Here is a 23,166-nt window from a genome sequence, read left to right on the forward strand (position 1 = left end):
AGCCCACATTTACTGTGCGTACAAGGTGTCCATAGAAATTACATCATGACGACTGAAGAACAAATGCATTGATCACCCATGTCTTACTGTCTGAACCTTTCCCAATGCTCTGTGACACAGCAAAATAGTTTCATGAAAAAAGCATGTGTACGCTGGTTGTTGCTCTGCTTTCCACGGATCCAAGATGTCGGGCGCATCCAAACCATCTGACGCAGAACACGTCTCGCAGCAGCCAATGGGCAGAGACGCTGCGTGTCTGCGGTGATGTTGCCAGCCCCTTAGCCAATCGGTATCTTGTTCGTCGACCGAACAGGGAAGTGTGACCACGGAGCGAACATAGAGATCACTAATTATTTCAGACCTACTTGTTGATAATTATAAAGAAACATACTGCATGGATGGTGACCAAATTTACAAAAGCACACTTTCTGGACCAAGCCCCTGTACCTTCCGCAGATTTTGTCAAAATCCGTCCAGCGGTTTTACCTGTAGCCGTGCGCAAAGTTTTTCTCCCATTCAGTGTATGGGAAAAAAGACGTTTTGGGACCCCTCCTATAACTTTGGCCCCTCGGCCCAAACATCTCCAAACTTTGCATTCAGAGTGGGCCATATACTTCTTTTGCAAAGTTTGGTGAGGATTCGTCCAGGGGGAGTGGAGTTAAAAGTCGGTCAAGTGGCACAGCGAGTAGAGCGCTCACTTTTACATCTGTGCAGAGCCTGCTAATGCAGGTTCGAATCCCAGCGGGGCCAAACTCAGCCTTTCATCCTTCTGAGGTCGATAAATAAGCACCACACACTGTGGGTAATAATAAGCAGCGCTCAGATACCTGAGCGTTTGTAGCGCTATATAAATGCCAAATTATTATTATTATTATAAGCCGCCCAAAAAGTGCTCTTCCTATGGAAACAGCAACTTAACCATAACTACATGGCCACGGTATATACTTCTTGTAGCTTCCACTGTTCGTTAAAAATGTGTTAAAATTACACCAAGAACATATTCAAGTCTGTTAGGATAGGCTGACTTTTTGATTAGCAATAAAATGGTATTGGTATTCAATTTATGAAAGAAAAGGGAGGCCTTTTATTCAGACCCCCTGACATAAATATCCATGCCAAAAACATAATGCCCCCATCTACCTTTGCTTTGAGCATATACTGACATCCAGAGTGCTGACCCTGCAGTGGCAGCAGGGTATTCGTAAGGGTAATATGTATTTTCCTGAACATCTGCCAGAACACAATTTACCAAAAGGCAGAGGTGGCTTTTGAATCATCTGACTTATATTTATATAATTAGTAGTCTAAATATAGGACATGTCCTGTTATGAGATGGTGGCTACTGCGTTTGCACAATTATAAAGCAACGAGAATTTAGATGTCATATTGCCATCTTAGTGAGGTGACTCATTCATTATAGGGGTGGGTGTGTATTAGCCATCTTGACTGGGTTTACCCACATCAACCATGTGGGTCCCTGCCCAGGAATCTTTACTTTTGACCCCCCTGACGAAGGTCAGCACCTTCCTCCAGGAGAAAGGGACGCTACTTGAAAGGTCCCTGGGAACCGGTGTTTAAAGGCAATCCTGACATGACAATGGCCCTCTCACACCAGGGTGCTGACTACTGGCTGCCTTTTGAAGTAGGGTGACAGTGGGTGTGGTTAGTTAAAGTAGCCCAGAGGAGAGTTGTAGCCCAGGGAGAGGTTCCAACATCTTGGATACTGCTGGTGCTCCCTAAACCTCCTGCCACCTCCCCGCGTCTTTCAGACAAGCTCTGGGTATGACATCAGGAAAATAATACTTGCTACATCATCCTCGGTTGGATCCCTGACAACATGCTTTCGGTGGCCCATTCCATGGTAGAGGTTTGCCCTTATAAAGGTGAAAAACCCTCCCTTTAGTTGTTTCTGACAGCTACCTTGCCAAACCTTTTCAACATCTCCTAAGCCCTCTATAACACACTGCTACTACCGCCACTCGCCCCCTTTTGCTGGTTACTGTAAGCTCTCTGGTCACTTAAGCTGTCGACATAGCCAAACTCATATCCTACAACAAAATGAACGCCCTTTCTATCACTGAGAACTGATTTGTACCCACCTCCTCCAACATCATAGACGTCTTTCTACCTCACGGTTACTGTATCCAACTTATTGACCGCACAGCAAAATCCAGATGTGGGATGGCAGTCATCCACAAGATCAACTGGCCCTGTACCAGAATCCTAACACCCACAACCAGCTCTTGATTCCCTCTCATGCGATTCCACTTAACACACAACGATTCAGTCACCTTCCACCTCATCTACAGATCACATCAGGGGAGCGAGGACTTCATCGACAAATGCCCCAACCATTTCTTCTTGGTAACAAACTTTCAAACGTGTTTGTCTGAGACTTCAATATCCCTGAGTCTCATCCAGCAAAACACCTGTACATGGACCTCAAACAAATCGTATTCCCTCCGCCACACATGTCAAAGGCCACACCTATAACCTCGTCTTTGCCTTCTTGCCACTCATTTCATGCATGGACGTACTCCCTCTCACCAGGACTGACTACGCCACTATCTCTCTACTCTTTTCACACGTATCATTGAAAGCGAGGTGAAAGGCCAAATGATTGAATGCTGCTCTTTCTAGAACTTCCCACTAGACCCTCCAGAGGCAACATCCCTGAAATTCCCCATCACAGGGGATGGCTCAGCCTTTCTGGAATCATTTAACCACTCCGACAAGGAGGAAGTTGATGTCCATGCACCCTCTAAAGTGTAGCCACACAAAAGCCAAACCATCTGCTCCACATTACATGCCTGAGCACCACTTCAATAAACTCCCGATCAGATCCTTGGAAACACAGCTCAGAGTATCACACATCCCTCAAATCCCTCCACTCCCAATGCAGACACATGATCTCCAAGTCTAAAACTGCTTACAACACCTCCACCTTTGAAGCTTCCTTTAACAGAAGTACAGCCTTATTCTAAGTAGTCAAGCACTGAGCCAAGCCCACACCCCAACCCAAGGTGCAGACTTCACAAGTGAAATGTGATTGAATTAACACCTTTTTGATAAACAAAATGAACAAAATCAGAACACTGATCGAAACATCTGCTTTCCATCCCCTTCTGTATGCTCCCCCTTAGACCAACTTAGATACCATGGCCTCCCTCAAAGCTACCACTTCCATGGACAATGTCCACCCAACCTCCCTTATTAAACAATTCACCTGCAAAAAATTCACCTGCTCAGCAATCAGTCCGCTCCACTGCATTGTGAATGAGTGCCTCAGCGAGGTCTCATTTCCAGACACACATGACAGGTTTCACATGATTAAAGTAGTCCCAGAGGGCGTAGATGACTACAGACCCATCACCAGCCTCCCATTCATTGGGAAGCTCATAGAAAAGGTAATGCAAGCCAACTACTCTGCCTGCAGTCCCGCTCTGAGTACTGATCTGGCGTCTGCCCCACATGCAGTACTAAGATTGCCACCATATAAGGGGTAGACAACCCATTGTTATTAATCTATATGGGTGGATCCTGCCTCTTAGAGTTCCCAGCTGCATTCAGAACCCTCCACCATCAGACACTCCCCAACCTCATCACTGACAGAATGGGCTTCTCCCGGTACTTTCCAGAAATGGCTCGCCTCTTACCTTTCCGGCAGGCACCAAACTGTGCAGATGGGTCCATTAAGACCCAAAATATTCCCAGTCACATGTTTGTTCCCCCAAGGTTCCATCGTCTCCCTAATCAGACGTCGAGTAAGTGCTTGGGATGTGACGACTGCACTTGACTCTCTTTTAACTGCTACAGGACCTGCGGTGCTGCTTTTGGTAGTCTAAGAATGTCCAACTGCCTACCTGCTTCATCGAGCCGTCTCAACACCAACTCGATCCAGTAAACCCCATCACAGCTGTGCCTCGACTTCCCAATTGCCACAACGGTAACACCCAACTCGTCACATCCCAAGCACCTACTCAACATAAAAGAATCAGTGTCTTGACCATACTTGAAAGCTGAATCGATCCACTGGAACCCCTCAACTCACCTGGCTAAAACTCTGATTCAACCCAGTGGAAGCATTGTTTTTGCTGACTAGACTGCCAGTTTAACCGGTTGGGAGCCACCCATCTTGAAAGCTGACTCGATCCACTGGAAGCCATCAACTCAACCGGCTCAAACTCTGATTCAACCCAGCGTAAGCATCGGTTTAGCTGACTAGACTGCCGGGTTAACCGGTTGGGAGCCGCTCATCTTGAAAGCTGACTCGATCCACTGGAATCCATCAACTCATCCGGCTCAAACTCTGATTCAACCCAGAGGAAGCATCGTCTTAGCTGACTAGACTGCCGGGTTAATCGGCTGGGAGCCACCCAACTTGAAAGCTGACTCGATCCACTGGAATCCATCAACTCACCCGGCTCAAACTCTGATTCAACCCAGCGTAAGCATCGGCTTAGCTGACTAGACTGCCGGGTTAACCGGTTGGGAGCCACCCATCTTGAAAGCTGACTCGATCCACTGGAATCCATCAACTCACCCGGCTCAAACTTTGATTCAACCCAGAGGAAGCATCGACTTAGCTGACTAGACTGCCGGGTTAACCGGCTGGGAGCCACCCATCTTGAAAGCTGACTCGATCCACTGGAATCCATCAACTCACCCAGCTCAAACTCTGATTCAACCCAGAGGAAGCATCGTCTGAGCTGACTAGACTGCCGGGTTGCCCGGTTGGGAGCCACCCAACTTCAAAGCTGATTTGATCCACAGAGAACCTCTTTTCAGTGCCTGCTCGATGATGACTCAACAATGAAACAGTGCTACTTGACTGTCCTGGCAATGTTTCGACTGTAGAAAGTGCCATGAAGCAGGACTTCAACCTGTTGAGAACGCAAGAAAAGCAGTACATTTATTTGTGGTGGTCCTGTCGACCAGGTCTTCTTTAAGGGCCCCTGTGACTTATAAGACTGCATGCTTTGCTTTTTCAAGACACTTCAAATCAACTGCCTGCACGCCTGTCTTCCCCCAGAGTTCAACTGCTCTTAAAGCCTGCATTCTCTGGGTTTTCTTTACAGGACTGAGTCGTTAGTGTTTTTCATTAGTTGCTTGCATAGTTCGTTTTCTTAAAGTTTCTATTTTCATTGAGCCTCGGTCGGATAGTCTTTTATTTTGTAAGAACTATATTTGTGTTCATCTCTACCACCTCACACCCCTCCTGAAAGGATGAGCCTGCCCTCTGCAGATGCCAACTGAGGCGAAGGAGGTATACCTGCGGTGCTGTGTCTTTGTTTACTTGTTACTGGGTTCACTGCTGCTTTAGTAGTAGTGTGAGGCTGAGTAGGCGGTTTAGCCACAACTCATACCTGTACTCCTGCAGAGCAGTAATCGTATAACCACACTGCCCAGCAGCAGAAGAGCTGGAATCAACCTGTTCAATGTCACGATAATGAAGCTAGAAAGAGGACTCTCAGTCCAATGCTGACTCAGCACGGGTCTGCAAGTGAGGGTCTTGCTACATTCATTGCAAACTTGTCTACTCCCAGACAGGGGCCTGCACGGGCTTGAAAGCTTCTCTGTCAGCTTAGAACTAATAGTGAAACTTGTGAAATACTTTTTAAGGCTGCGAAATTGGAGAATGTTGCCATTTCCAAACTCTAAAGTTGAGAATGCGTCACTTTTCATAGCTCAGGTGCAACTTGCTTGTCTTGGAAGCAAAACCACGCAGAAACCGGCTTCGAATCCCGTCCAGGCACTTAGAGACTGGTCTCCGGTATTAAGCGTGTTATGAAAGATTAATTCCACACACAGGGCCTCGTTACACGGCAGGCGGTAACCATGGCGCTATTAGAGCCATGGTTGCCACCGGTATTTTACCGTGTCCGCCTTGGTGGATGGCAGAATTACCGCCCTACTCCAAGGTGAACGGGGGCGGTAATTCCCCATTCACCAAGGCCCTTCCCCACTCCCATTTTTGCCCCCATAGGGCATAATGGGAATGGGGAAGGCGCTAATTACGGTACTGCAAATTGCGGTACCGTAATTAGCACCGAGTTCCCTTTGCGGCACCCTACTTTAACGGCTGGTAAAACCAGCCGTTAATGTCGGGTCCCGCAAAGGGAACTCGTAGTAAGGTGGTAAGGGTTTGCCAGTACGGGTGCCCTTACCGGTACCGGTAAACCCTTACCGCCTAACGTGTAATGAGGCCCACACTCTTTTCACATTCCATGGAATCTTGCTCGGGGCAGAAGGTTGTCTTTCCTGTGCTGATTTACCCCCTGCTCATCACAGCTACCTGTAACCTGCCAGGTGTGTCATGTATGTATAGCGCCACGCTGCATCCCTTCATACATGACATGCATTCATTCCTCTCCGGTCCCGTGCATAGCTGCCAGCTAATGCCCCTTCCCCCTACCCCCTCTAATGTTTGACAGCTTCACCTGCCTTGTTGGCCAGAGGCGCAGTGCATTCTGGGACATAGGCACCTATACATACATACAATGGGCAACACATAACTTAAAGGTCCGGGAGTGCAACGTGTTGACCTTTAGCTGCCGAAATTGTCACGCATGGCAGGGGCCGCTTGTGAGTAATTGCCCCACAATTTAAATAATTGAACACATGAACACATTTCAGGAATTGACGGAAGGGGAAAAGTGGACCGTCCCCTAAAAGCCAGCGTCAGTCACACATCGGGTTATTACAAGCCACGGAGTCTGAAAGACGCTAGGGCTGGGGCAGACGTGTCTCATGTGTGCCAGGCTTTGCCATGTCCCCGGAAGCCCTCCTTGGTATTCATATGATATCACGTGCTTCTAACATAGGACCTCCCCCTGCATGGCCCAAGTTCGAACCCAGTCACAGAGAGTCAGCCCTTCAACCTCCCCATGCGGCGCTACATGAAACATCGGCTAGTATTATTTATAGGTTTTAAAGTCCATTGGGCTGCCTCTGAACGCCCAGTCTTCTCACAGTCGGCCTGGGCCTTAATCCCTAATTAGAGAGCTTCTCCCAAACACAAGACGTGTGCACGAGAGTCGAGATAGCAAAGCCGGCCTGATTTAGGCGGTCGTTACGTTGGCGTCCCTCTGCCTGCCGTGGAACTGAAAAAATGTTCATTAAAGAGGGGTGTGCTCTTCAGAACAAGCCCCTTTCGGGCTGTGTATATCTTTCGAGTGTGCTTCTTAATTACTGCCAGCGCCAGTCTCACTGCTCCAAGGGGAAACTCCCTGATAAGGGCCTTTGACCTTTTACCACCCACCCCTCAAACCCTGCAGAAATAATATTGACCTTTTACACAGCACACATGGCAAGTGGGTGGCCAGGCCACTGAAAGACACCACAAATGGCTACACAAATCACGAAAGCACTCTACGATTGCAAAGAACACATACGAGCACCATAAAGTCAATATAGGCTAAAATCATCTAAAAAACAATTTAAAAGGTGCTTGTGATTAACCTCCAGAACGTGTTCCCAAACTTTGGATGTCTTCAAGACATGGGTTCTTAGTATCTCTCCACCCCCCTCTCCGAGCCACACGTCGTAACAAACAAGCAGCGGAGCAAACGATTTAGCATGTATAATGTGAAACACCACCGCGACGTCAGAGGATGTGAAGTCACAGCAAAGCAATGCCAGCCGCTTTCTGTGAACACACGCGGTAACTGGACTTCCTCGAGATTAGAGGCTGAAAGACTGACCCTTGGCAAGGGGCAGCGTGGGGGCACCTGTGAAATCTACCACTACTTTGAGGAAATTAAGGCACATTCCGAAGGAGCCTGTGTGATAGTCACTTGCTCGTAGTCATTATTCGACACAGGAATGCAGCTCTCTCTTATTGAGGATAAAATAAAAAAAAGAGGATAAAATAAAAAAAATGCAATACGACTGAGCAAATCACGTGTTTAAGAGCCTGGCACACAATCCCCATTGAAATGAAATACGCTGCTATTATTTGTGGTCTGTTTTTAAATGAAGGTAAATATTGGGGAACCGATTGGTGGCTGTTTTGGCTGTGAGGTGTGTGCTGCAGTATTTTGAGTTTGTGATGTTAATGTGCAGATAACAAGCGTGCCTCAAAAGAAACACTGACAGGGTGTACACAAATTCCTAAAGAGGGTGCGGTATCACCGATATGGTGTGCGCTTAGTCTCGTGTTCTCAAAAAACAGTGTGCACGCTGCGTTGCTAAATATATGGGGGCAATACCCTCAGCCTACCTTACTGAAACTAAACAGAAAAGTAATATACGCTTGCTGCAAATATATTTAATACGAACATTATTCCAGTCTCTAGTAATTCAAGCAAACACATACAAATGACGAAAGTTTGATACATGTGCAAATACAGTTATTTTATTCCCAAAGGACTGTTTTGGACTTCAAACAGTCTCGAAGTTACAGCCAGACTTCAAAGCAGTGATGAAATAAAATCCCAGACCTCAAAATAGTCTTGAAATTACAAATTGCAGCCAACACGTGTTTCGACACTCGGTCTTCCTCAAGGCCGTACACTGAACCATGTGCACATTGTATTTAACAGAACATCATATATATATATATATATATATATATATAAGAAATAAAAATGAAACATACATTATGTCGAAGCCAAAACTATTTCATTTTCATATATCAAAAGTACCAAGATCTGAAATGAGAGGTTGACAACGGGAAGCAGGATCAAGGTTCAAATTCGAGACAAGGACAACAAATTAGTATGTCCAAATAGACACAAATCTTAGGTTGAGCATATATTTGACCTATCAAACACAGAGGTGGAAAACAACCTTTGAAGAATAGCTCAAAGGAAAATAAAGTCTTTCCCCTTATTGCCAGGTACTTATCCGAAAAAATTGAATAAAGTTATGTTGAACGCGGGTGATCCAGAACCCAAAAATAGATACATAGTTTTTGTGAACAGAATCCCCTAACCCTCTCAGTAATGAAAGGCCATTGGTCCTTACCTCCTAATTCTGTTAATGCATGCACTGAGGATTAAAGTGAGCCTGCCCTGCTAGAGCCTGAGCCTGCCCTGCTAGAGAGGACTGCTCTCCCTCCTACCTGCTTCCTGAGTCTGTTTACCATTGCTGTACTGGTGGGTGGACCCACAGTACAAAAGAACATTTACGCCGCGGAGCGGCCGCGGAGTGGACGTAGAGTGACAGTCCTGCAGTCCTGGCAGGCCGGGCTGCCAGAGCCAGGGCTGTCATGGACTCCCCTTCCCTCCTCGAAGAAGATGGACGGTGCCTTCGCAGCGCTTGCCTCAGAGCCTCTACACCAACAAAAAAAACAATAACTCTGCAAGACATAACCAACATAAAGTTGGATCAGCCACCACGTCCAAAAACAAAAGGGAAGCCCAAGGCCACTAAACCGCTCAACGCACCCCAGACAAACATCATCCTCATCGAAAAGACTAACCTGGATCCATCTACCACTGTGACAAGGTGTTGCAGTGAAGATTCTGCGGACGCGGCGTCCGTGGAGCTTGTGCCCGAAATTCGGGCGTTCGCAGTCGGCGTCGACGCACCCGCCCCTGGCTCGCCGCCCCCCTGCATGCCAGCATCGCCTTCCGGAGGGGGGTCACTGCCGGCTAGGGCGGGGGAGGCGTCGCGGAGCCGGTCGCGTTCGCCGGCTGGAAGTGGCGAGGATGAAGCGGGAGAGGCGTCCGCGGGAGGCAGAGCCTCGGGCCCGTCCAACGCTCTGGGTCCCGGACTTCCGACCTCGGCTTCCCCTGAGTCGGCACCTGGGGAGGGGGAGCAGGGAGTTGCGGAGGGGGTGGGCGCACGGGCCCGGAGGTCACCGACAGCGACAACTCTGGACCACGAGCCCCGGAAAGGGGGAGCGTCGATGAGTTCTGTGGGGAGATTGCGATGGGAGGAGCACCTGCCATGCCACTGGCTTCCTTGCTGGTGGGAATGCAGCGACCAGAGTCAGCCCTGGAGACGGCTGTGGCTCCTCTCCTGGAAACCATCCGCAATGTGCAGGCTCAGATCCACGTGGAGCCGAGCACAGGAACTTTGCCATCCCTGGGGGAGTTGAGTCAAGAAACACATGAGGCCCTGACGACAAACGACAGGTAGCGCCAAAGACCTGTACAACCCCAAAAAGCAGGGAGTACTTACCACAGGACAAATGCAAAAGGCTTAATAAAGGGGCTATTGACCAAAGGAAAAGGTCTAGCCCGGAAAAAAAACATAAACACCAAAGGCAGTGCCACAAATCTGAGAGACTTTTTTAACCTCAAGCCAGCAATTACCATGCTAGAAGGGTCGAACTAACTGACCTTGAAATCCTAGAGGCTTTGAACGATTGTATGCCGGTATCTAAACAGAGACGGATTGAACACTTTACACCACAGGTTCCTCCAAATCCGGCAAAGGATGTCTTTGGCCCTGCTGAGCCGAACCAAGTGCAGTTGCCTTCCATCAGCAGAGCCCTAAATTCCCAAAAACTGACGGCTCATCAAACAGCGCCACCCACTGAGAATTCTCTGGACCTAGAGCCGGCTGAGGGGACAGAGTGCCCCACCACAGTACAAAAGACGGTGACCAAATCCCCTATTCTGAAGGAAAATGACCAGCCACTCTCTTCACTACTAGAGACTAAGGGCCTCATTACACGGATGGCGGAGAACCATGGCGCTATTAGCGCCATGGTTCATGCCGGTAAAATACCGGCACCGCCTAGGCGGAAAGGGGAATTACCGCCCCATTCCAAGGTTGGCGGGGCGGTAATTCCCCCTTCCACCATTGCCCTTCCCCATTCCCATTTTTGCCCCATAGGGCATAATGGGAATGGGGAAGGCGCTAATTATGGTACCGCAAATTGCGGTACCGTAATTAGCTCCCTGGGTCCCTTTGCGGGTTGGTTTTTAACGGCTGCAAAAAGCAGGCGTTAAATTCCCCAACCCGCAAAGGGACCTCGTAGTAAGGCGGTAAGGATTTACCGGTACCGGTAAAATACCGGTACCGGTAAACCCTTACCGCCATCCGTGTAATGAGGCCCTAAAACTCAAAAGTTAACAGAAACCTCAATGGCACTTGATGCTATTATTCCATTCCGGGAACCCAACCATTTGAAGTTGGCGATGAACTCAAAATCAACTACCAAAGACTTAATCACCACTATAGACCTAGATAAAACTCCTTCACTAATGCCAACACTTACTAACACTACGGAAAGGCCGTTTCTGGATCGAGAAAAGTGTGGCGGACAAACGGAGGGGCAAGAGGCAACGTCGGCACAAGGGGACAACAACGAAAATACACTTGTAGACATCGATAAAGATCCTCTGGCAAAATGCGCAAAACAAGTTGGAGCAAAACTCCAGCCTACAGACAAACAGCATACTATCACGTAGAAAAAAAAACAATCTCCAAACACCTAGTACTGACCAAGAGTTTTGTGACCACCCAAATGCGCACAAAGCATGCAGAAAAACAACAGATTTTAATAAACCACGCTGCCCGTTCCAAACAGGTTGCCCGTCTGACCGGCTCAACCCTTTGGAGAAAGGGAGAACATCTGAACCCACAGAGCAGAACCTGAGACCTCCCATGGCAAACAACTTGGACATGCCTGCAATAATATCGACAGTGACAATTGCTCTCTGCCCATTCATGAAATTGTATGAAGGGATAAGCGACACACTGAAAGACCACACGTCAATCCAAGCATCGTTACTGGCTAAATTGTCTTTTTTGGAAGCCTACATTATAGCGCAGGAAAACACCAAAGTAAGCGAAGCCCAAACAAGGGCTTTGGGTCCAGTGGGGACTGGGCTAGACCAGTACCCTAAAAGACCATCTAACAAAGAAGCTGGTACCCAAACAACACTCACGATTGATCTAACTGAGAGCTCTAATGCGCCGCCGAAAGCAGCAAAGGCCAATCCCAAAGGGGAGCCAAAGTCAGAGACGAGTAAAACCAACGTTAGAGCCAGTATTTGTGTTAAACAAAACGAATAAAGGGACGTCAAAAGAAAATGAAAAGCCGAGAAACAAGCTAGGGAAAAAAAACACCCTCGGTGGCACCAGCGGAAATAGCAATGACAATTGAAGTTGCGAGGACAAACAAGTCACCAAAGACAACAGAAGAATTCTTGCAGTCCGACGACTTGATAAACTTGAGTACTTACTCCGACGATGAAGTCCCGCAGAAAATAAGAGCTGAAAAAACAAGAAAGGAGTCAGTGACTGTAAGTCCCCGACATCTAGAAAACCAAAGCAAACCCAACAAAAAAGAAGAAAAAGTTCTCGAAGTCCCGGAAAAAAGAAGAGCTGAGAAGTCAAGAAAGGAGCCAATAACTTCAACTCTTCGACATATAGAAACCCTAAGTAAACCCAATAAAGAAGAGGAAAAAGCTCACAGAGCGGAGAGTGGACACGAAAACAATAGACACAGAAATCGAAAAGGGCCTACAAACTCTACAAAATCAGAAAACGACACGAGTACTCTGCGGAAGCAACACAAGAGGTCCGACAGATCGTCTTCCCCCCAGAGAGCAACTAAAAGACACAAAACATCGCCAGAGCAAAGCGAAACATCAGACGGTCCTTTTAAACTCCACTATGTTTCTAAAACGGCAAAGTACAACAAAGTACACATCAAAAAAGAGACCACAAGATGGATTATGAAACTAGAACAGATCGAGGGCAACAACGACGAAATTACGTTAAACCGCGGGTCAGTGCTCGCTTTGTTCAGTTACATTCTGTCATTACACCAAATAAGGTCTGAAGACTTAATAATTGTTGACCCACGTCACAAACAGGGAAAGGCACTGACCCACTTGTATATTGCTTCCAAGAACATCAAAAGTCAGCTGGAAAAAGACTCCAACAAACTGCTCAAAATGGAGTATGACCTCACAGAGTCAACGAGAGAGATCACTTCAAGGTTTCGGTGCAGCTCCGCCTCTACGTAAGCGTGCCCCGAGCCAGAAACGAGACACAGAGGCCACAAACCATTCTCAAGACCGAAGGGGGAAATCTAAGGACCACTTTAAGGAAACTATACACTACAGTCGAGCTGAAAACAGCCGATTGAAGAAATCTCCAGAGCGAGCGTCGGAAGAGCACTACCACAGGACACCGATGAGGAACAGAAAGTGCTGTGAAAGAGATCACTCAGCCTCAGAGAGAACCTCCATTAAGCCTCACCACGATTCACTGAGATGAAACACTCGTGGACGAGAAGTGAAACCAGCCAACACTGTGGCTTTCTCTAGCAAATCTCCGGCAAGAAACTTGTGGGCTTGGCTCCCTAAAATGCTACAAAAACAACACAAAAGTTAGCAATCCTTGATCCCGGAGTAAGCCGACCAACTGCAACGCGACACAAAGTCAGCTACAGGAGGACTAAAGCTTTGCTCCTGGAACACAAGAGGCCACGGTCACCTCACGGCACCTAGTGATGCAAAACGAACAGAATTTGACGTCCTCTGTCTCCAGGAGACCTGGCTAACAGAGTCGCCATCCCTTGACGGGTACGAAAACTTTCTGGCCCCCGCCAAAAAAGGCCCGCTGGGGCGTCCTTCATCGGGAATCTTGACAGCGATTCAACATAACTGTGGTCTGTCCCATGCAAAAGTGTTGAGAAGCAATCAATTTTTACTCATGATCAGTGCAAAGCTGGCCGAGTCTAATACAAATGAAGCAAAAAATGCAAAATTGACAATAGTCATAATGAACATTTACTGGAATCCATCCGCCGTTGAAGCCAGTAACTTTTTGAGATCGATTGAACAAGCCATTGACACGGCTACCGCCACGCATGCTGCTTCACACCTATTGCTGTGTGGTGACATCAACGCTTCTTGTGGCCAAGAAAAACATAAAGAACACTCAGCTCAAAAAGCTTCATCTACAGTCTCAAGAGGGATGGCATGGACAAAACTGATGTCATCTAGAGAACTACATAACATTAGCGAGGTCCTACCTAAAGAAACCTTTCTCCCCACATGGGAAAATGGTTCAGCCAGCGCAACGATTGACTATATTTACGTATCCGACAGCCTGGCCAGATTAATCACGGAATTCGGGATGACACAGACTAGCAAAAGCGATCATAACCTGTTGTATGTCACCTGGCCGACAAATCTGAGTCTAACTTCAAAGTCAACCACACTCTTGGAAGCAAACACCAGAGGAACAAAAATATAACTGTCACCCAAAGCAATAATCGACCTTAAACAAAAGTACTGTGCACAAAAATCCGGCACTCTAGTAAACGAGATTGACTACCTGCCATTCCTAGAGATCTACAAAAAGATGAAGGCACCTAAAAACAACGTAGAATCCAGGAAGCATGTGTACGACAAACTTTTGGTCGAAAAAAGGAAAGTTCTAAGAAAAGTGAAGAGGACAGCCCTAGCCCGAGGCCCCATAAAAACAAACAAGACAGTTATAGAGGCCACCAGGGTTTACAAATCATGGCTCAAACACCACCGGGCAACACTATACCAGCAAGACGCCGAGGAAATCCAAACTGCTATACGAGGGAACAAAAGCCGTGAATTCTGGTCGCTCTTAAATTCAACTACACCACAAGAGACATCAACCATAATCAACAATGTAGGAGAATCTGTCTGGGTGAACTTCTTCAGAACCCTCTTCGCCCCGCCAAAAACAACAAAGGCAACTAACAAGAACACTGAACCAGCACAATGGATCACTCTGGATGACCGCGAAGACATAAGCCGCCAGATCAGGTCACTCAAGAACTCCAGAGCTCCCGGCCCTGACGGGATCACTAACGTGGACCTAAAGACACACCCCAAAGAATGGACAGCGCTCCTGTGTGAAATTTTCCTCAGATGTGCCCAATCATAATCAATCATGCCATCATGGAAATCAGGGACGGTGGTCCCCATCTTTAAAAAAGGGAACAAGAGTGATCCGGCCAATTGCCTTGCTAGACTGCATAAGCAAAGTGTTTGGGTCCCTCCTTTTAAATGAATTTAAAGCGTGGGCAAAAACGGCGCCCTGCGAGGACCACTTACAATCAGGGTTTAAGAAAAACTTTGGTACATCGGCAAACATCCTGATAATGAACACCATGAAACATAAAGTGCTTGAGGGAGGTCCTAGGATCTTCATCGTCTTTGTGGATCTTACCCAGGCCTTTGACCGTATAGACAGGGTACTGCTATGGGACAAGCTTGAGGCATGGAACTGCCCTTCGTCTATCTTAGAGCCTATCAAAGCGCTGTACTCGGACACCAACATGAGGGTGCGCTTGGATCAACAAGGATCTTTATCCACTCTGATCACCACGCAAAGGGGTGTTAAACAAGGATGCCCTCTGGCTCCGGCACTGTTCTTGGCATTCCCTGGAGACATCAAAACATCTGAAGAAACCGTTCGTGGTTTTGCACCAAAAATCGGAAAATCGCATGTGGGAAGACTCTTGTACGCAGATGACGTGATATTCCTAGATTATACACCAATAGGACTGCAACGTCAGCTGAGCAACCTTCAGATATACATGGAAAGAAACAACCTGGAGATAAACGACAAGAAAACCAAACTTATGTCTTAGTCCAAAAACGCCAAAATCAACGCAAAAACGAAACTAGTGCTGAACAAGAACCAGACTGAAAATATGGCAGAATTTAAATATCTGGGCGTTATCCTGGACAACTCCAAAAATGAGATAGGAATGCAAAATCTCCTAAAAGACAAGGCAAGAAATCTCACGGCACAAGGCAAAGCCATTGATAGAAAATTTGGGCGATTTTCCCTGATCCCGGTGATCAATTTTTACAAAATGAAGGTAGTCCCAACCCTAGTTTACGGAGCAGACGCTATGCCCAACATTCCTTCATCGCTTTAGCCTGCCCTAGAGGAAACATTCTGGCAGGCTATCCTGGGGCTTCCAAAATGCGTGCCTATAGCTTGTATAAAACAAGAACTTAGTTTACTTTCCCTCGAGGGATCAGTAAGATGCAACTCGATAATGCTCTACCGCAAATGCCAACTTGCGGAAAATCCTTCAGTATACCATCTGATCCTACAAGAAATAAATGACCAAAATTGCAAGATGTTAAAAAGCTGGTCAAATCGGATCAAGGAAATCCTCCAAGAAGTTTCATTTGACGTAGAGACTCTCAATAATGTCCCAGTAAAAGTACTGAACAGAGTGAAGGAACTCGACTGGATTAAAACAGCTGAGAAAGCCGCCTCAAACAAGCTAACGAGACACTTGCCGGTGACCATTCGCAAATTGAACGAGCTTCAACCGTTCATCAAACAGTTCCCGTCCAAGCAAGCAAGGTCCCTGCTACTAAGAGCAAGATTTAACTTGTTACATACAAACGAGATCCTATTCATACGGGGGCGCGCAACAACTAATGCCTGCAGATTTTGTGGACAAACGGAAGTAACGGAAACTATCCGCCACTTGCTGCTGTCTTGTCCTGGAACTTTGAAGTTAAGATCACATTATCTGAGACATATTTTCTCGAACTTCGTGCTGCAGGGTGAAGCACCCCATGGCTGTTGGCAGCCTACAACATCTTACGCAGCTTACAAGAAACCTTTCAGGCCTCAACAGACTTAGTGGCGTCTTGTACCTCACCAACTTCCTTACCACAATAAACAAACTGCTCTGCTGACAGCTCCATAGAGACTCAAGAAAGGAAGATAGACAAATACAGATAAACAGAAAATCACCCTTTGTAAAAAATCTTAAAGATTAAAATCCCAAAAAAAAAAAATAATAATTAAAGATAGGATTCCTGCTTCATATATAGCTGCAACAAAGCAGGTATTCTAAGATTAATGATTTGCAGGGTTTAGGGAGAGAAAAGGGAGAAACTGCCATGTGGGCAAAGCCTGTGGCGTATAGCTTGAAAATCCTCAACATTAAATCCTGTTCGGAACCTGCCCTGTTGAGAACGACGGTCGCGCTGCCGCACCATTTTGGATCAGTATTGATGTCCCTGTGTGTGAAAGTGTAACGCTGTGTGAAACAGAGACCACCGTTTTGGAGCGATAAAATAACACGGGGGCTACATATAACCGAGTATATTACTTCTGTTACTGACACGTCAAATTCTATGAAAACCTATAATAGATAACTCATTATTATGCTACAGCAAGATTGAGGATATATTGCCATGTTCATTCCCACAGTCTATAAACCACATTGGGATATGCAACGCTGTGTGAAACCTTGTCCGCCATTTTGGATTGATAAAATAACATGGGGACTGTGTATAACCCAGTACATGACTTCTGTTACTGATGGGCCAATTCATTTAAATCATTGAATAAATCACTCGTTATTAAGCTAGATCAAGATTGAGGATGTACTGCCATGTTCATTCACACATTCTGTAAACTATATCAGGATGTGCTCATTGCACACTAAGGGGCCCATTCATGGAATTATGTGCGCGGAAAATCGAGGATTTGCGTGGCATTCTGCGTGCAAAACCCTGTTCATCGATTCATGGAGCACTTTTTCCTAACTTATGTGGACTTCCGGCAGGCTCAGCACATCTCTGCGAGCAGTCGAGTGCCTTGTGCGAGACACCACGCAGAGCGTGATTGAGGCCTGCACAAAGGGCGGAGTAGGGGGCAGAACTCGGACGTCGAGGAAGAACAAGGGAAAAAATGGGCGTTACGAGGCATAGGCTGCGGACAGTCCATAGCACGCCCACAAATGCGCACGACAAAACGTATTCATGGATGTGAGAGCGCAACTGCCCGCCTGTGAAATGCCCACGCAAATCCCCCCATCTCTCCGCCACCCGAAAGCAGGCATAAGTACACTTGCGCATAGCAATTGCAGTGCGGAGGTGGGTTTGCATATCGAATTTAGGAGTGCTTGTACGCAGCCGGGGATCCGATCGGACCTAGGTGTGCGCATACTTGGTGTAGTGTGGAGCAGGAATGTTTAAGGGGTTCGCACACAGATTTTCAGAGTTTTACCTGAGTTACGATACATCGTACGCATGTTGTCGGGATTCTGGTAACAGTTACGGGGGACCACGCACAGGGTCCTCGAGATGCAGGTCCGCTTGCGGGGGACCCACTGCACTGTTTGAAGGGTGTGTGTATTCACACCCGGGGGAACGCACAAAGGTAACTGTGCTGGCTATTTTTAATTGGCGTGGGGGAGTGTCAGGGATGTCCCATCTGCGACTTGTGTATACGGTTACTTTGCGCTGAAAATTCCATGAATACGTAGGGCAGGCATTTTACATTCTGTGCACAGGCTCGCGCAGTGTCGTTCTCAGCGCACAGCCATTGCAGGATTAATGCGCTCTTTTCCATGAATCGGCCCCTTAGTATTTGGATTATATCCTTCAACATTTATATAATAATAGAGCTTGAAAACCCACCCAAAGAAATGGTGATCCCCAGACTTGGAGAAATAATATTTTGTCATATATATTTCGAATGATTGGTTGTCTCTGATGCTCACACATCCCAACTCTGTGTTCAATATATATATTATGGTTCTCTAATTGAAGGAATGCTCCGTGCAAATTCTACACATTGTAGTACTATAATTACATGAGTGCTAAAAGGATTTTAATTTGCAAAACAAACATTTAACAGTTCTATAGGAACGCAATCCAATAGAATATGAGTTTCAAATAGCGTTATACAAACTTTTCTTAAAACTGATAAAGAATGAGTCTATTTACACAAAAACATGCATCTCATGTTCTGTGTTTAGACCTACCCTGGTACATTGAAAGAGACATATCCATTTAGCTTCCATGTGTCTGAGAATCAGTGTGAGTTTGCCCCGACGTTTGCTGCATCTGGCTTGTTTGAAGCCAATACATTTAATGTTTCCCTTGTTTTCCATTGGCGACACTGTTTCCAATGCTGGGCCAATGGAAGACCTGAATCTTGGCTACTCAAACTGGCCAGATCTTCTCGAATGCAAATCCTGAGCTGTCTGATAGTGCTACCAATGTAGATCTTGTTGCCAATGCAGATAATAGCATATCGAATGCAGACAACTTCAGGATTTTTGCTGAATCTATTTTAAGTAGCAATAATCAAACATCTAACAAAGTGAATCCAGTTTTAACTAAAAGAGTGTTGATCCAGGAATTGACATGATGCACAGTTATAAACTGTATAAAAGCTTTTCAAAGGGGACAAAGCACTGGGATCTCTCCCATTGTATGTACAAAACATGTCCCAATTCCTAGTGTGCTTCAGATTAAATGTATTACCGACAAGAGAAATCCTCTCTATTCACTTAAAAAGCACCATGATTTTGAATTCTTGTGGTTTATGCAGTATCAAGAGAATTTTGTATTTTGTATTTTTTATTTATATGTGTTTGATGGCCTAAATGAATATGGCTTAACCCAATTCTTCAGTTTACATAAAAGAGTATAAAAATATAACAATCACTTAATACAAACACTCAAAATAAAAATTGTATCTCCAATTAATAGCAGAATACAATATTTATACAAATTCATTTTTCGAATAAAAGAGTATAGAGCAAGCAATATGGTTCTTGAGTAGTGCTCCAAATGAACATTTTCCCAAAGTGATTCCCTAAGGGGGTCATTATGAGTAATCCGGTCGGGAAGAAATGCCTTTTTTCCAGACCAAATTACTCCGAATCTGGTGTTGGGGCAGTGAACTACCGGGATAACCGAGGAAAGGTGTTGCAACCAACAAAGCTCTCCCCTTATTGAATTTCAAGATGGATTGTTTTTGAAGGTAATATAATGCTCAAATTATAGCAACGTGGCTGTCAGCATGAGTAGTTCCCAAATCTTTGTGTGGCTGCTACACAAATATTAAATGCAAAAAATATATAGAAATGAGAAAAGGTTTACTCAAATGCGCCAACTCGAAGTTTAAAGTGTATGTTGGTGAGTCAAATGAACTTACAGTAAACATATTAAGGTTAGGTTCTTGTTTAAAAAAGAAAAAAAACTTGATTCCTTATAGATAGTACTTTCAAAAATTCGTTAATTTAGTTGGTAGTTATAGAAACAAGCAAAATATGTCTACCCTGGTGTTGTCATCACACCTAGTGGCTTTCAAGTTGGTTCACATTCTTTTATTTGGATAATACTTTCTAGAATTCATAGTTCTGCCAACCTGCCAGGAGATCAGGCCCCACAGGCGGAAAAATCACTGAAGCCATTCCCATTCCATGGAGTCCTGCAGGACCATACCATACCTTACCTCTAAGCTCTCCTGCGCCTGTAACTTATTTTGCACGTCCAACCTCTTCTGCACCTCTAAGCTCTCCTGCACCTGTAACTTGTCCTGAACTTCCAACCTCTTGTGCACCTCTAAGCTCTCCTGCACCTGTAACTTGCCCTGCATGTCTAACCTCTTGTGCACCTTTAAGCTCTCCTGCACCTCAAACCTGCTCTGCACTTCTAACCTTGTGTGCACCTCTAAGCTCTCCTGCACCTGTAACCTGTCCTGAACTTCCAACCACTTGTGCACCTCTAAGCTCTCCTGTAACCTTTACTGAACTTCCAACCTCTTGTGTACCTTTAAGTTCACCTGCACCTGTAACCTGTTCTGAACTTCCAGCCTCGTGTGCACCTCTAAGCTTTCATGCCCCTGTAACCTGTTCTGCACGTCCAACCTCTTGTGCACCTCGAAGCTCCTGCACCTGTAACCTGTCCTGAACTTCCAACCTCTTGTGTACCTCTAAGCTCTCATGTAACCTTTCCTGAACTTCCAACCTCTTGTGTACCTTTAAGTTCACCTGCACCTGTAACCTGTTCTGAACTTCCAGCCTCGTGTGCACCTCTAAGCTTTCATGCCCCTGTAACCTGTTCTGCACGTCCAACCTCTTGTGCACCTCGAAGCTCCTGCACCTGTAACCTGTCCTGAACCTCCAACCTTGTGTGCACCTCTAAGCTCTCCTGCACCTGTAACCTGTTCTGAACGTCCAACCTCTTGTGCACCTTTAGGTTCTCCTGCACCTGTAACCTGTTCTGAACTTCCACCCTCTTGTGCACCACTAAGCTCTCCTGCACCTGTAACCTGTCCTGAACTTCCAACCTTGTGTGCACCTCTAAGCTCTCCTGCACCTGTAACCTATTCTGAAGTTCCAACTTCTTGTGCACCTTTAAGCTCTCCTGCACCTGAAACCTGTTCTGCACGTCCAACCCTTTTTACACCTTTGAGCTCTCCTGCAACCGGTTCTGTACATCTAACCTCGTGTGCACCTTTAAGCTCTCCTGTAGTCCAACCTCTTCTCCACCTCCAGCCTCTCCTGTGCTATCCTTCACATTGCATACCTTCTCTGGATTCTGGACCAGTCCTGGCTACCTCTTGTATTATAACTGGCTCTGTTTGCAGCCACACACGTATGTGCACCTGTGCATTATTATTACAGTGAGTATAGCTCTGTGCATAGTTCTTAATAAGTTCAGCTGTATGCAGTGTTAGGCTCTGCAAGTGTTTGAGCCACCTTCTTGATTAGGGGGCATATGCTGCACACATGAATAGTCATGATCGAGGCTAGAGCCTTGTGCAAATCCTAGCTCACCACGACCTGGCAGTTCCTTCATTGCCTGACAGTCTTGACAGTCCCACCTGCTCTGAGGACCTACAGGTGAGTTTTGGTTGAGCAAACCTCGATGTAGCATTATAATGAGCCAGGGATTGTGTAATCTGGTCTTCGGAGCTGGTGGCATGATAGTGTTGATCTCACCATGCAGGGTGCATTTAAAAGCCCCAAACAGAAGTCCCTTTTATCGGAACAGCAGTCATTTAAACACTGCAACCAAAAACGGCCTGGCTTTTATTTTCCCTGTCACATGAATGGTAGGCATTCAAAGATTGCAAGTAAAAATGGCCTGGCTTTTTCTTTTGTTTCATGTAAAGTTTGAGAACCACGGGGAAGGGGGCCTACCTGTCATTATCAATGGACAAGCTGCAACGTAATTCAGCCAAGAAGGAGGAATCAAAAAATCCAGTGACATGGAAATCAGGATTTTTAAACAGTAAAAGCAAAAACGGCCTGCACATGTGTTTGCAAATAAAAATGACTTTGAAACGTCACAGTGGAAAAAGATATCACTGCTCACAGAAAAATATCAGGAAAGCAAAACATGATGTGTGGGGTGACAAAAGCAAATGTATGCTATGTTTCACCCACAAAACTCCAGTGATAGTTGGAGAGACACTTACTTCAGGAAAAAACCTGTCCTGGCTGGGCGTAGGAACTTCACAATGAAAAGCCCCACTCCTGCTGGTGACGCCTTGCAATAGAATCTGCTGCTGCTGGTGGTGAAAGCCCACTGGTCCCCAGACTGGCTGGCACTGAAGGCTGTTAAAGCAGGGACTTCAAGCAAAAGTCATCCCTAGCTGAAGCATGACAAAAAGGTGTGAACCCTTGTTGACCCCATTTCAAAAGAGCCCACACTGACTTCAAGGAGACTTATAAAAAAACTCTAGTCACACGTGAGCCCAGGGAGACAGATGGCTGTGGGGGATGAAGCAGCCTCCCATTTGATGAACAGAGACACTCGCAATTGATTTAAAAGACTTTATTCATTTTAGGCATTTTGCGCAGCAATCAGACTGAGGATTGATTCCTTTTTTATACAATTTGTCATGCAATTTCCAGGTGGTTTTGGGGTATAAAATGCATCTACTTGTGACTCTGGGAACTGTAATCGCCAGTTAAACTAGTTTTCTGGCTGATCTGAACATATTACAAATGTGAGGGTAGTGAAAAGGTGGAAAATTAAATTAGGGAAATGCGTGATGACTTACATATTCATAACTGTTGTACATTTTATGAAAATGACAAAAATGTGACACCTGGACACGCTATATTGTACGGATTTAGTGGTTGGCTTATCTAATTCCCCATGATGAGCTCATACAGAATATATGTTTCATATGGCAGTTACTAGCACAATTATGAAGTTATTATACATAACTAGTTTTGCCAAACGTTGTAAGGAGAACAAAGGATGATGACAAATGGAAAAAGACATATGGTACTCCAAAATCCCTAAACCAAACCTGACTGGGGGCAGAGAGAAAGAGAGAAACTGTCCAATCCTCGCAACAGGGATTATTGAAGGGTACGTCCCCTAGATTGTAAAATTAGAGATGTCATTTCTGCTATATAAGGGGGACTGTACTAGGACTGAAGCCACACAAAAACCGGGGAGACAGGAGAAGGAGGAC

Source organism: Ambystoma mexicanum, chromosome 2p (assembly GCF_040938575.1).
Source record: "Ambystoma mexicanum isolate Mex_15411 chromosome 2p, UKY_AmexF1_1, whole genome shotgun sequence".
NCBI lineage: Eukaryota > Metazoa > Chordata > Amphibia > Caudata > Ambystomatidae > Ambystoma > Ambystoma mexicanum.